The following is a 13,659-nucleotide window of genomic DNA, read 5'->3' as shown; positions in this document are numbered from 1 at the left end:
ACTGTACACCCCCTTTAACATAGACCCCTAAAAGGTCGTTGCCCCCGTTTGTGACCTTTGACCTTGTGGTGTCATTCAACTCCCCAAGGGACATCTACCACCAAAGTTTGGCCATAAAAGTCCAATCAGAAGTTATGAGCGATGATCGAAACGCACCGTAAAAACCTAACATTGACCCCTTAAAGTTTATTAAACCTTGTTCGTGACCTGTGACCTTGTGGAAACCCTCAACTCCCCAAAGGACACCTACCATTTAACCCGTTCCTTCCGCAATTCTCTGAGTTCTTTTAATGCCTCCACACTAGATCTTGTTTTTCTTTTTCTTTTTTCCGTGGACGGAGAGGCAGACAGGTTGGTAATCCACCTGTGTGAAAGCAGTCAATCGGCACAGTGTATTCCCCTTTCCACGATCTTATGTGCCAGTGAACAATGAAAATATCGATCGGGTGCGAGGTATGAATAGAGCGTGCGCAGATGAGCTCACAGAATGTGGTTTTTTTTTCCTACACAAAACCAGGTACTTGAATGGGGTGACTGGGGTCAGCGAACACAGATATCTAACTTATCTCAGCCTTAATCGCTATGTACATGTTCGTACGAGTTTACAGCAGAACAAGCGAAAACTAAATCAGGATAAAGGCAAATAATACTGTGAAATACGCATTTTGCAAACAGAAGGAGAACAAATGCCTATAGAATAAACTCTGATCTTTTCATCAAACCCACTTTCTGGGCATTTTAAGACAAAGAAACATGAATTTAGGCCACGAAAGCAGGCACTCTTGTCTTCATTTTATACCAGGTTCCCATATATCAGTTGTTCCCACGGGAACGGGTTTTAAGTTTGGTCACAAATGGACTATACCAATCAAAAGTTATGAGCCATAATCGAAACTTAACATTGGCCCCTTAAAGTTCGTTGACCCCTGTCTATGACCTTAGACCTTCAGGTGACCTTCCTGTTTGGTATCATGTGCAACTTGGCATAAACATTCTTCACTCCAAGTTTGATTGACATTGAAACACTCGGTACAAAGTAATTTTAGTAGCGTTGCGGGCGGACGACGGGCGGACAGACACCGCAGTTGATCTCTTAGCCTCCCTTCACCTCCAGTGGGCTCGGCAAAAACTGCTGAAAACACACTTTACCATTCATGTTATGACCCCAAACTAAAAGGTAGTATAGAAGTAGGATGACTTTTTCAGAAAATGTGAAAAATTCAAAATTGCCTCTATTGAACCATTTCACATTTTTTTTTTTTTTTGGAGGGGGAGGGGGGGGGGGGAGTCCTCACATACAATCAAGGGTTGCGACTTTTTGTTGGTTTTGTGATGCACGGTCACAAGTATAAATTACGCACTATCTTGTAGCCTCAGTGGTCAGCACTGACCCTACGGTTCGAGGATGGAGAGGGGAAGGCATCCGATTGCATTGCGATATCCAGGAGGGACCTGTAAGAGCTGTGTACTGGGACAAGGTGACCACCTTGCAACGGGAGGAGATGAGGACGACGAAGGCTAGATTTTTCGATGGGGACTTTGAGAGCAGGGATGAACGGTTTCACATGGACCAAAACTTTGGCCTAGTTATCACCGACCTGGAAGTGGCAGATGAGGGTCTCTACTACTGTCAGGTGCTGCTGGAGAATCTTGAGGTCTTTTACAATTCCACCATTATGAAGATAAACTGTAAGTAATATTTGTCATATCACATGTGATTTAAACTGAAAAAGTCAACTCAAGGGAAAATTGTGAAATGAAATTGAATAGTGACGAAATTCTGACTTATTAATAAATCATCTGCCCTAACTTCACACTAAATTTACGGATAATGAATAAGCTTCCTGCCTCTATCATTAATACATCATTGTTTGTACTATATTTCTGACTATTTAGTTGATTATATAGAGTACACCAGTCTTTCATTCTTTTTTTTTCGGGGGGGGGGGGGTGGGGGATGGAGCAGCCGAATCAGTCACTGGTAATAAATAATAATTATGTTCCCAAATGTTCAGTAGTTTCCGTGAATGAAATCACACTGACAACACTCCTTCACTTTATAAACCAAGTGAGAAATAGGAATCCATGGATTGCTGTTTACTACTTACTGAGCAGCCTATTTTGGGGAGCTGCCACTGTGTGTTGCAGTTCACTTTTCGCGATTAACCTCAACCGATACCTATTTTCATTCTTGCCATTTATACTTTTCATGATACGTCAATGAAACACAACCATGTGGGCCTATGACTAGCAAGCAGATATCAAGTCTGTTAGAAGTGTTGCAGAGTAGAAAAGAACAAGTTCATGCGCTGCGGCTACTTCTCTACATGTTTTTCAGGCACAGTATAAAAGGACCAATATGAAACATGTCATTTCACATAGAATTTCATATCTCTCTAGCGATGGCATCGAAACATACCATCGAGGAATGCGTTGATATGAGTCAGTTTCATCAAAGCCGGTGTATATACCAGACTCCCTCTAACACTGCTTCCTTCAACCTTACGTGTGTCGTGAGTGGATTCAAGCCAAACATTTCCCTGCTGTGGACGCAGGAGTCGGGAAAGAAACTTAATTCCGCGGTTGCACAACAGACAACGCTTCCTGACGGCACATACGAGAGGATCGAGACAATAGTTGTTTCATCAAATCATGGTGCAGAACAAACCTTGACGTGCATGGCTGTCGGTGACCCCCTGAACGGAACATCAACCGCAGAAATCATCATTCTTCCTTTACAAGGTTTTGTGAAACGTTCTCATTTAAGTGCTTCCATAGGATAACTGGTAATATCAAACAGAGGTGACGATGTTTCAATAAGTAGTTTGATTCAAACTTGTTTACATGTAGGTACTCAACAACCACCCTACAATGGGGGCTGTTCGTTATTCCGAAGATTCGCTGTTCCGAAGGTTCGTTATTCCGATGGGTCGTTAATCCGAAACACGCAAATTCTCTATACCTAGAGGTTCGTTAATCCGAAGGTAAAAAAGGGTTCCTTAATCCGAAAATTTGTGGCGTTATTCCGAAGGTTCGTTACTCCGAAGATTGGTTAATCCGAAAATAAAATTCGGAACAATGAACCTTCGGAATAACTAATCTTAGGAATGAAGAGCCTTCGAAATAGCGAACCTTCGGAATAACGAGCTGTAACCCCCTACAATAACCATAGTGCAGGTTTCACAAGCCAAATAACCAATACAAACTTTTGAAAGAAAAAGTATACTATTCTTATGATGTAGTTTTATGGTGCTGGCAGCAATAACGCATTCAGATTTATGCTTTACCTTAGTAATTTAAAAAAAAGAGAGAGTGAAAATTAGGCCTCTGTTTTTGTAACCTTACAACGACGAAATTTAAAAGCAGGTGCAACATAAAATGTACAAGAATTGTTGTGATGGTCTTTGATACGAATAATCTTTCCAAAGATGGCAATTGTACTCCTCTCTTGAGTTTAGACCTCAGATATTGTTTGAATTATTTTCACAAAGAGATAACAATTGCACACTCAATCAAATAAAAACAACAAAACAATGGAATCAGGCATCTGCTTACATGAATTGCATAGGCCATTGTCTGGCCCCTCTCTCTCTGTAACAAAAAACAAACAAACAAAACAGAAACGTTTGTGGGTAGGGCCTTGTGAAAAGTCTTTAAACAAAGGAATATCAATTTCGTTTCAATTGTTTATTTGATCCATTTTTTCCAATATAATTTTATACATAAATAAAGAATCTGTTTAATAATATCACATAAAATATCAGTATACATATTTACAATATACATGATTCGAAGACGGAAAATATGTGTCAATTTATTCCACTAACAAAATCATATATGGTATTACCACATTTCCAAATAATTACCTCAGAAATTATGCAGAAGTAATTCTTGTGGATAAGGGATCATTCTTCAATACTTAGATTCATACAAAAATTGTTATTCCATGTACTTTCTACTTCTTTAATAGGGTTAAAGAGGTACAATGGACATCGAATAGGAGAGTCGTGAAAAGTTGCTAGCACGCAATAAGCTTCCCTTCACTATCAAAGACATATGGGTCTCTCTCATCGTTCGACCACAATCTATACAAAGGGACCGCCCTTATTATAGAAGTGCACTTCTCTTATGTCGAATTTGATATCAAATTCAAACACCAGATGAAAAAAAAAATCTTTGAAACAATGTTTACTGATTTACATCCTGTATTGCTGTAACACCTTCATCGTACCAGACAGGGTAGTGAAACATTCCTTTTAAGTTTCAAAAGAATGTTTGAAAGTCGTTATACCACAACAAATCAAGTTTGTGCATTTCCACAATGTTCAAGTTTGTTAATATCCTTGACCTAAACACATACGAAGTTCCAAAGGTTTTGAGAACATTCTCTGTAGCTTTTTTCTAAATATAATACTACAATTTTAGTTAAGGTTACATTTTCTGTTCATTTCCGTCTATTATCAAAATGGTTTTCTAATTTTTTTTTTTTTTTTTTTATAACGACACCTTTTATATCACTGTTGAGGTTTTCATTCATTTTCGGCATGACGAACCCTATTTCATATTCGGATTACAAACGAATCTTCGGAATAACATACCTTATTAAGGAGACGCGGAACGTTTTTTTTAGTGTGTGTGTGTGTGTGTGTGTGTGTGTGTGTGTGCGGGGTGGGGCAATACGGGAGGGAGTACTTCAAGGTAATTTTTGGAAATTTAAATTCATGGATGTTGTGATTGTTGCCCCGATCCCCCTTTTTTGACGAGACAAAAGTGTGCGTGCCCCCCCCCCCCCCTTCCGTTCCGCCTACCTTGTTACATATGTATCTTATTTTCGGAAATATGAACCTTCGGAACTGTATCCCTTGTATATTTTTAGTAACGAATTGCTGCTGTATCATTATCATATTTCAGGAAAACGTGGCAATTTGGGTCTCATCATTGGACTGGTCATTGGTGTACCTGTTGCCTTAGCCATTGCATTTCTTCTTGTTCGAAAGTTTCTTCAACGATCCTACCGTGACTACCTACCTGTTATCTTTGGTAAGAATCAAAACCAATTTTTTTTTTTGTTTTTTACACGACCGTTCATTTTGTTTTCAGTGTTCCTTCTTTTTTTTCTGATCCACCAGAAATGATGATTCGCTATGATACAAAATTAGGGTTATTTAGGTGCCTTAAATTTCCTTGAACGACCCAATTTGTTTCTTTGTAATTTTTCTGACGAGAGTAATGGTGTATTTTCTAACTATTTCAAAGAACGATTCTTATCTAAACAACATTACTTGAAAGGCATTCATTCGCTTGGAGGAAATCATCTATGATATCCAATACATAGAAATAAAGGTAATGAGCTTTTGAGGCTCGTTTTTAGTTTACAAAAGCCAAAGGTTAAAACGATCATTAGTCGTCCTTCGTTTGTCGTGTGTCTCACCTACACTTACACCCCCCCCCCCCCCCCCCATTTAGGAATCTGTCAAAATATTTCTCTCTAGAACCAGAAGAGAGTGAGTCTGGTTTAAGGGTATGATAAATAATGACTGTAGTTTCAATTTTATTCGTAGAATATCTGGGGTCCGCTTATACCCTAACCCTTTTTGGTTCGAAGCACTCGAAGTCGTGCACTGCGTACATTCTGATGTGGGGAATTTAAAATGTCGATCGATCACAGAATCGCGATGGAGTGCAGGTCGTGGATTCCCAAATGGACTCCGTGTGCATCACGCTGGATAGTAAGCCTTTGCATCGCGCATTCAGCAGCTGCTCGTATAGAATTCCAGTAAAACTACCGACCCTTTTCTTTTTGTGTAATATTATTTTGCTGAAACTTTACATGGGCGATTTAAAGTATATTATTACCTACATTTTGTCTATTTGATGTATCTGGAAAGACTGTAGGGCCCAAGTAACAGAGTTATTCCACTTATTGCAACCATCCTCTGGTACGAGACGTGTATTGGTCTTTTAGAGGGCTGTCATTTTGTTTGGGAGAACCCCGTGAAGAAATGACGACGTTGCATTGTACTGTAAACGCTGCTTCCTTGTAAGTGTGATCGTTTACACGCAGCGGTGAATAACGAGTGCACAGTGAAGTTCTTCATCGCTTAACCATATGAAGCCCAAGCTATTTTGACCCCTTCCAGGCCCAAGGGGGGGGGGGGGCACATTGTGCCCCCTCCCCCTATATAACTTCTTTATTATATGATGTATGACCGTCATATTTGGCACATAGGTAGAGCAACTCATACTCTACGTGACCCAACTTTTGAAATTTCTCAAGGTCATCCACTGAGGGCGCTATATACCAAATATAAAGAAATACATAGGAAATACGCTAGAATCATGTTTTTTCTTTTTATTTTTTATTCCCAGTATATATGTTTTTATTTTATATCAATCATTTTCATATTCACCACAAAGGAAAAGCAAGTCAACCTTGACTATTAGTTATGGTTTACATTTCTCAAGGTCAACATGTGGGGGCGCCATTAATTACAATGTAAAGAAATATAATGAAAGCCATGACGTATTGCTTGGAATGGGTATATATATTGGTATCCCAGTTCATATTTCCAAAATATTGCATTTTGAGTTTGCAGATAGATAATATGATAAACAAATGATATTACAGGCAGAGCTTGTGTGAAAATTACACAAAATAAAAGGGTTGTCTTTGTAAAATGCTGTATTTTCGATTATTTCTATTATATCTCTTGTGGGATGCCTATGTCATATAAAAAATACAGGAAATAATAAGAAGACCATTTCCGGGTAATTCACAACCATAATTACTTCACATCTTGGTCCTTCAGCAAATTAGAGCCAAGCAAACTCCCATTTCATCCACTATTATATTGTTAACTGAAATTGGAACAGAAAATCATGCAAAATCTGACAAACGTGGTTGTCGGTTTACGGTTGTCATGGCAACCAGCAATATCGGACATAGCTTAATTACATATCAAAATGTTTGTCATAAGATTTTAGGACAAGTGACCAAATTTGGTTGAAATCGGGTAAAGGGAGTAGGCGTGGCAAAAGAAAATATGGTAGGGGGAGCACCGTGTGCCCTCCCCCCCCCCCCCCCCCCCCCTTGGGCTTTATAGAGTTAACGTGTCGTTTGATCAAGATGCCGGTATGTCAGGCCATTAGACGTACAAACAAGAAAGCGAAGACAAGTGGGAAAACGTTTCGCCCCTCACAAACCCAGAGAAAAACAGATCTCTCTCATAGTTGTTGTGACAGCGTCACTACTCAGTTGTTCGCCATCCGGTCCGGAAGGATAGAGGAAGCTGGGCGATCATCATCGCAACTCAGCTAACATTTGGACGTTTTCTGAACGTTCTTGAAACGTTCCAAGTTCGTAATTTGGACGTTTTGTCAAAACGTTTTTAGAACGTTTTTTTTTTGTGGCAGGTTTTCGACGTATTTAAAACGTTTCCAATGGACGTTATTATTTTTTAAAAAAAAATTAGAATTTTTAAGGAAATGCAGAAAACCCTTTGGACGTTATAGACGTCAGGAAAAACCTTTTAAGAATATTCAAAACGTTCTGTGGGCGTTCTGCGGACGTCCAGAAAACCTTTGAAAACCGCCTAGACTGTTGAAAAAAAAACCGTTTTAAGAACATCTAAAAAGTCTTATGACCCGTTCCAGAACGTTTAGAGAACCTTTCATATCCGTCTAGAACGTGCAGAAAACCTTTTAAGAATGTTTGATGTTTATTTTTTACTGGTTATTAAAAAAAAGACATACTATCAAGGCACAATCTCTGATTAAAGTACCCTAATCCTAATCCTATATAATCCTATCCTAACCTGTTCATAATGTCCTATCCCCTATACCTATTACATCCTATTCCCAATAAGCCAGTTCGGAGTTAGCTCATGGGAACATTGGTCCGAATGACCTTTCTTTTTTCTCAGTCGGTTAAGGGGCTCTTCACTCGTTTTCAGAGCGACATAATGCATAAGCTTTACGTAACGATTTATGGTGTTCATCAATCCTGCTTAAACAAAGAATGAACTCGCATAGACCAGATGGCCAGAATGATCCGTCAATTAACACTTGGGAAAGCATCCATTTCATTATCTTACATTGAATGTAAGAACAACCTCTTTCTATCGATATTGCCAAATACCACTTTTGCTGTCAGGTGGATGTGCTGGCAAGCAGCATTTATAAGGATTACATGAATAATCATTATACATAATAATACATCACAGACGCTTATCCCAGTGACTTTAAAAACCAACGTGCCTGTTGGTCCGAATGACCTTTTTTCTGCTCATGCGCAGAGTGTAACTCCGAATTGGCTTATTGAAGAATATGTATCACATTCTTGTATATACCAGCAAAATGTTGTAATGCATGAAGACATAGTTACTAAAACTAGGTCACACACACCTTAATTAGGCCTATTACCACATGAAAATGCCTCTTCAGAACACAATTTGAAATCGTGAATAACTGAACAATAACGTAGGTGAGTTTATTTTTTAACACAGAAAGTTTGAAACCAGCATAAATCTTCATTTCTAGATTTCAATGTCTTTTATCTATTACCACTAGTTTTCAAATCTCATTTTCTTATTTGAATATTCATAGATAGGCATGGATATTCATGATTAAGAAAGCAATGACGAAAACGTAGCGGACCAAATAAAAATGTTTTTTAAACGTTCATAAAAGACAAAGTCGACGTAGCAGACGTAATAAAAACGTTTTGTGGACGTTTATAAAGGACGAAGACGTAGCAGACTTAACAAAAACGTTCTGTGACGTCCATTGACGTTTTTAGAACGTTCCCCCCCCCAAAAAAAAAAAAAACAAACAAACAAACATAAACTGTGCTTTGCGGTAAATGCTAAGTCCCAACTTAGACGTTGTATGTACCCGTTAAAAAATCCATTTTATACGAAGACGTACGGACCCTAAAAAAAAGAGGAAAAAAAAAAACGTTTAGGAAACGTTCTGAAAACGTAATGTGTTTGCTGGGAAGCTGTCTGTGCCGCTCCCGGCAGCTCCTGCTGCAGTTGCTTCAAACCATTGCTAATGCGCTCCAATTCACGCTCTGAAAACACTGGTTCATACGCGTAAAACGCAAAGGTAACCAATTTGGAGATTGTCGATCGTATATGATAAATAATGACGTTGAAACATTGAAACTTTTGATTCAGAATAAATGGCACGAATGAATTAAGGACGTTCCTCAGTTACGTTTGTGCGCATCCTAGCTGCGCAGGTTGGTCAGATGAGCTTAGCTGAGATAATAGTAGATCGAGCTAGAGTGTAGTACGTACAGACACCCGACAGCTTCCCACCGTGGCCGCGTTGGGCGGCCTCGCTCGGCCCGCATTCCTGCCGACTGTACACTCTTAAAACATCCGAGTCAGAACTGACCCGGAACTGGGTCCGTTGGGGTCACACCGTTCCGGGTCAGAAATGTCTAGGAATGGGTCAGCTATGACCCATTCAGAGTCATAAATTCGGTCAGGGTGACCCCATTCGGGGTCTTCATGACCAAATTCGAAGTCATTTCTGACCCGGAACGGTGTATGACCCCAACGGACCCAGTTCCGGGTCAGTTCTGACTCAGGATTTTTTAGAGTGTACGCGTTACGTACTACGCAAAGTTCAGCGGTCCGAGCCGCATACATGGTCGGTTTGGAAATGGAAGTGAGCTGTTTCCATTTCCATTCCGTAGATCTGTTTTGTGACATGCAATACATTATTTGTTCATCAACATGAGCACCACTAGTCGAGCACCACTAAGTCGGGGACAACTACTAGACTAGGTGTTGTAACAAACAAACAAACAAAAACAAACAAACAAACAAAAACAAAACAAAACAAAATATAAACTCATATGGCACACTTTTTTATCTGTAAGTTTAACAACTAAAAACTCTCTTAGTATCTCTCACTTGCATCCAAATAATATCATTACGCGCTGTGCAAGGGAAATAAAAAAGAAAATGATAAAAAACGCACATGCACCTTCCTTTCTGAATATTTTCCAAGCAATCACTACAATTTTGACAATTTTCTCTTGAAAAATACATGGGGTTTTGAGTTTACAGCATGAGATTCATGAACCCATCCTAGATCAGGGTATCTCTGCATTGGTTCCTGACCAGAATTACGGGGATTTAGGTTTGCCATTGCCGATTCGGTTGCCTATCATGGCCAAGAGAGCGGGTCTTCTTTTACATTATGCTAAAATTTGGTATCATAAAACGGGCAGGAAAGTGTGTTTTTTTAGCAGTTTATCTCGAACATTTTTGGTAGAAGAGTATGATTCTGAAAAACCTTGTCCGCACTCTTCACTTTCAACTAATAAATAATAACTTTTGAAAGGATAGTGCTACTGCTTTGAAAGTTGGCATCAATTACGGACAGAATGTGTTAATGAGGCATGCTTAATTAGGTGATCCGAGTATCCTCTCGGATCACCTTCTGTATCTGTACGGATTCTTTGTTCTTCTTCTTCTTCTTCTTTCTTTATTTCTGGACAAAAGTTGTGTATCTACGTACTCAGAAAGTTCTCACAGTATCAATTTCAAACTCATACCATATATGTATCATGTCCCAAAGACGAACAATTTTATAAAATCATAGTGATCAGTCGACCGTGACGTCACTATGACGTCATTATATGAAAACACATTTTCATGCATATCTCATTAATAGAATAGAATTCTTCAATGAAATTTACGTCACATATATTTTAAGTCAAGCGGATTCTACTCATATTTTCAAAATTCATATTTATCTTAGAACGCGCGCGTACGCGCGCGTTGAAATATTTGTATGCTCAAATCGAGCTCAAATTTTTTTTGCATACGTTTCAGACCATTTGGAGCATTTTTTGAAAAATTAAAAAAATTGGACGGACGTGTACGCGCGCGCACATATACGCACGCACAGCTCATATGCAATAGAAATTTCCCGTTTTTTTACACTTATCGGATGCCTGAAATGTCAACGAATATTTCTACCAAGTTTCAAGTCAATCCGACTCAATATGACGTCATACGGGCCCGTCAAAGTTGAAATTCCGCGCGCGCGTCAATGGCGAAATACAGTGCAACAATGCCAAAAAACCGCCAATTTTAAATCCGATATTACTCGTCAAGATGGACGGTGACCCTCCATTTTCTTTTTATATTCTGAAAGCTGATGAGTTGTACATATCATTTCATGGGTTGGCGATGCTGAAAAAATGATGAAAAGATATCAAATTTCTTAATAAAGTAAAAAAAGTAAATTTTCAAAATGACGTCATCAAATTTCAAGTTCATTCGAGCGTATGTCACTAGTCCTTTGTCAATTTTCACCCAGATTTCAGTATGATGTAGCTTATTTAATGTTCTTTCAAACATAAAATTACAATATTTTGATTGGATAACGGTATCACCTCGTAAAAATGGATTAAAAGTAATCTTGTCAAATTTGACCAGTTTACGTGTTATCTCTATGGGAGTGCAGTTTTTCTGGAAATGAAAATTGACATGACTATCTTTATCGAGCACTAGCTCACTTAAGCTTCGGTAAATTTCTCCCAGATTTTAATATGTTGTAGCTGAGACTTTACGCTACCGTAAATGTGCCCTTTGTTTTTTCATACGATGTCGGAATCACGTCAAAAAATTGGGTTGAAATTCAGGCTTATCTTCGATGTATTGAGATATTTCTTTCTTTCTGCAACTTTCTTTGCAATAACTCAAGAAAAACGGCCTCTATCACTTCCATATTTTGCACATGTTTAGTTCATGTCACGTATATTATTTCATAAAATAACAACTACTTGATCGGACACCATCTTGGGTATGTAAAGTAGGGTCAAAGGTCATAAGTGTTTCACCCTGTATCTTAGTGAATACATGTCCTTTCTTTCCCATATTTTGCACACGCAAAGACCATGTTACAAGAATTATTTCACAAAATAACTACTTTTTACTCAGATGCCATCTTGTCGTTGCAAATTAAGGTTAAAGGTCATATGTACTTCTTTTTGTATCTTCGTTATGACGTGTTATCTCTATGGGAGGGAATTTTCTTTAATGTGAAAATTGACATGATTGTCTTTATCGAGCACTAGCTCACTTACCCTTCGGTGAATTTCTCCCAGATTTTAATATGTTGTAGCTGAGACTTTGCGCTATCGTTTTATTTCATTTGTTTTTTCATACGATGTCGGGATTACGATAAAAAATTGGTTGAAATTAAAGCTTATCTTCTATGTATTGAGATATTTCTTTCTTTCTGCAACTCTCTTTGCAATAACTCAAGAAAAACACGCCCTATCACCCCCATATTTTGCACATGTTTAGTTCATGTCTCGTACATTATTTCATAAAATAACAACTACTAGATCAGACAACATGTTGGGTATGTAAATTAGGGTCAAAGGTCATAAATGTTTCATCTTGTATCTTAGTGAATACCTGTCCTATCTTTCCCATATTTTCCACACGTATAGACGATGTCGCGAGAATCATTTCACAAAATAACCACTATTTCATCAGATGCAATCTTGGGAGTGCAAAGGTGGGTCAAAGGTCATATGTATTCATTGCTGTATCTTCGTTATTCAGTGTATACAGAATTTGGTACCAAAGATGGCAGATATGACTCCCTTTTCTAAATGAGAATGCAAACATCACACGGCCAATGTCTCTAAACACAGATGAAACTTGTATGGTCATGCCTATTGCGATCAGGACTCGAATCATTGATAAAAAAAAATCGGATCACCTTAATTTGTCAGTGATGACAAATTACAATCTCTAGTTTCAGTTTAATTTGATAATCCCTTCATTGTTGTTACTCTGATGGTTTACTTCCTGTTTTTTGTCCCATTCATCGCACAGCCAGCGCGGTTTGGTAAAGATTAAGCGCTTGAATAGACACTGTACTTCAGAGCCTCTTTTCTCAGTTCACACTTTTCCTGAGTTTGTGCTTTCTTTCCAATATTTATATAGGTTAAGAGAGTCCATTTGATTTGAATTATACACCATTTTAAAGCTTAAAGTCTGCTCTTTCAGAATAATTGATCTTCACTTAAAATTCATGTCTGGCGACTTTTTGTTTGTTTTGAGGTGCAGGGTCATATATATATATATATATATATATATATATATATATATTATGATCATATAAAATATATCAAGTTGGAATAATATTCACCGCGAGGTTTTAATAGTTAGTGTACGCCCCAATAGCTAATCACACACGTTCAGCGCAAAAATGTTCACGCTTCCAGGGAAGCCCAAACAAATGGCTGCACTCAGCTTCAAGTAAGATGGTAGCGCTTGTTTGATTTTAAGTTACATTTTCTTAAATATGAACGATAAGCCCTGTGGTGTGTTTGGTCAATCAAAAGGCAATAATGTTAACTGTAAGGAGCTCTTAACTTGCATTTTAACATTAATTTTTCTTCTCCTTTACAGGCAGACCATAAAAATAATATTCATATGCCTGCAGAAACTGTTGAAATTTACTTTAAAATCGAGGAGACGAGTAACGTGTAAAATAGCGTTATGATACCATGGTCTCATCTGGGTAACGCCGAATGTGTTAGATATTACCCACCAAAAAAAAAGTACCTCGGAAGGATTGCTATCTTAGAGCATACCCGATCGTGGTTGCGCTGTGGCA

The sequence above is a fragment of the Diadema antillarum genome, unplaced genomic scaffold (assembly GCF_040938485.1).
Source record: "Diadema antillarum isolate AM-2024a unplaced genomic scaffold, OU_Dant_1.0 seq00000770_RagTag, whole genome shotgun sequence".
Classification (NCBI taxonomy): Eukaryota; Metazoa; Echinodermata; class Echinoidea; order Diadematoida; family Diadematidae; genus Diadema; species Diadema antillarum.
The sequence above is the reverse complement of the archived record's forward strand: the minus strand, read 5'-3'. Positions refer to the sequence as shown.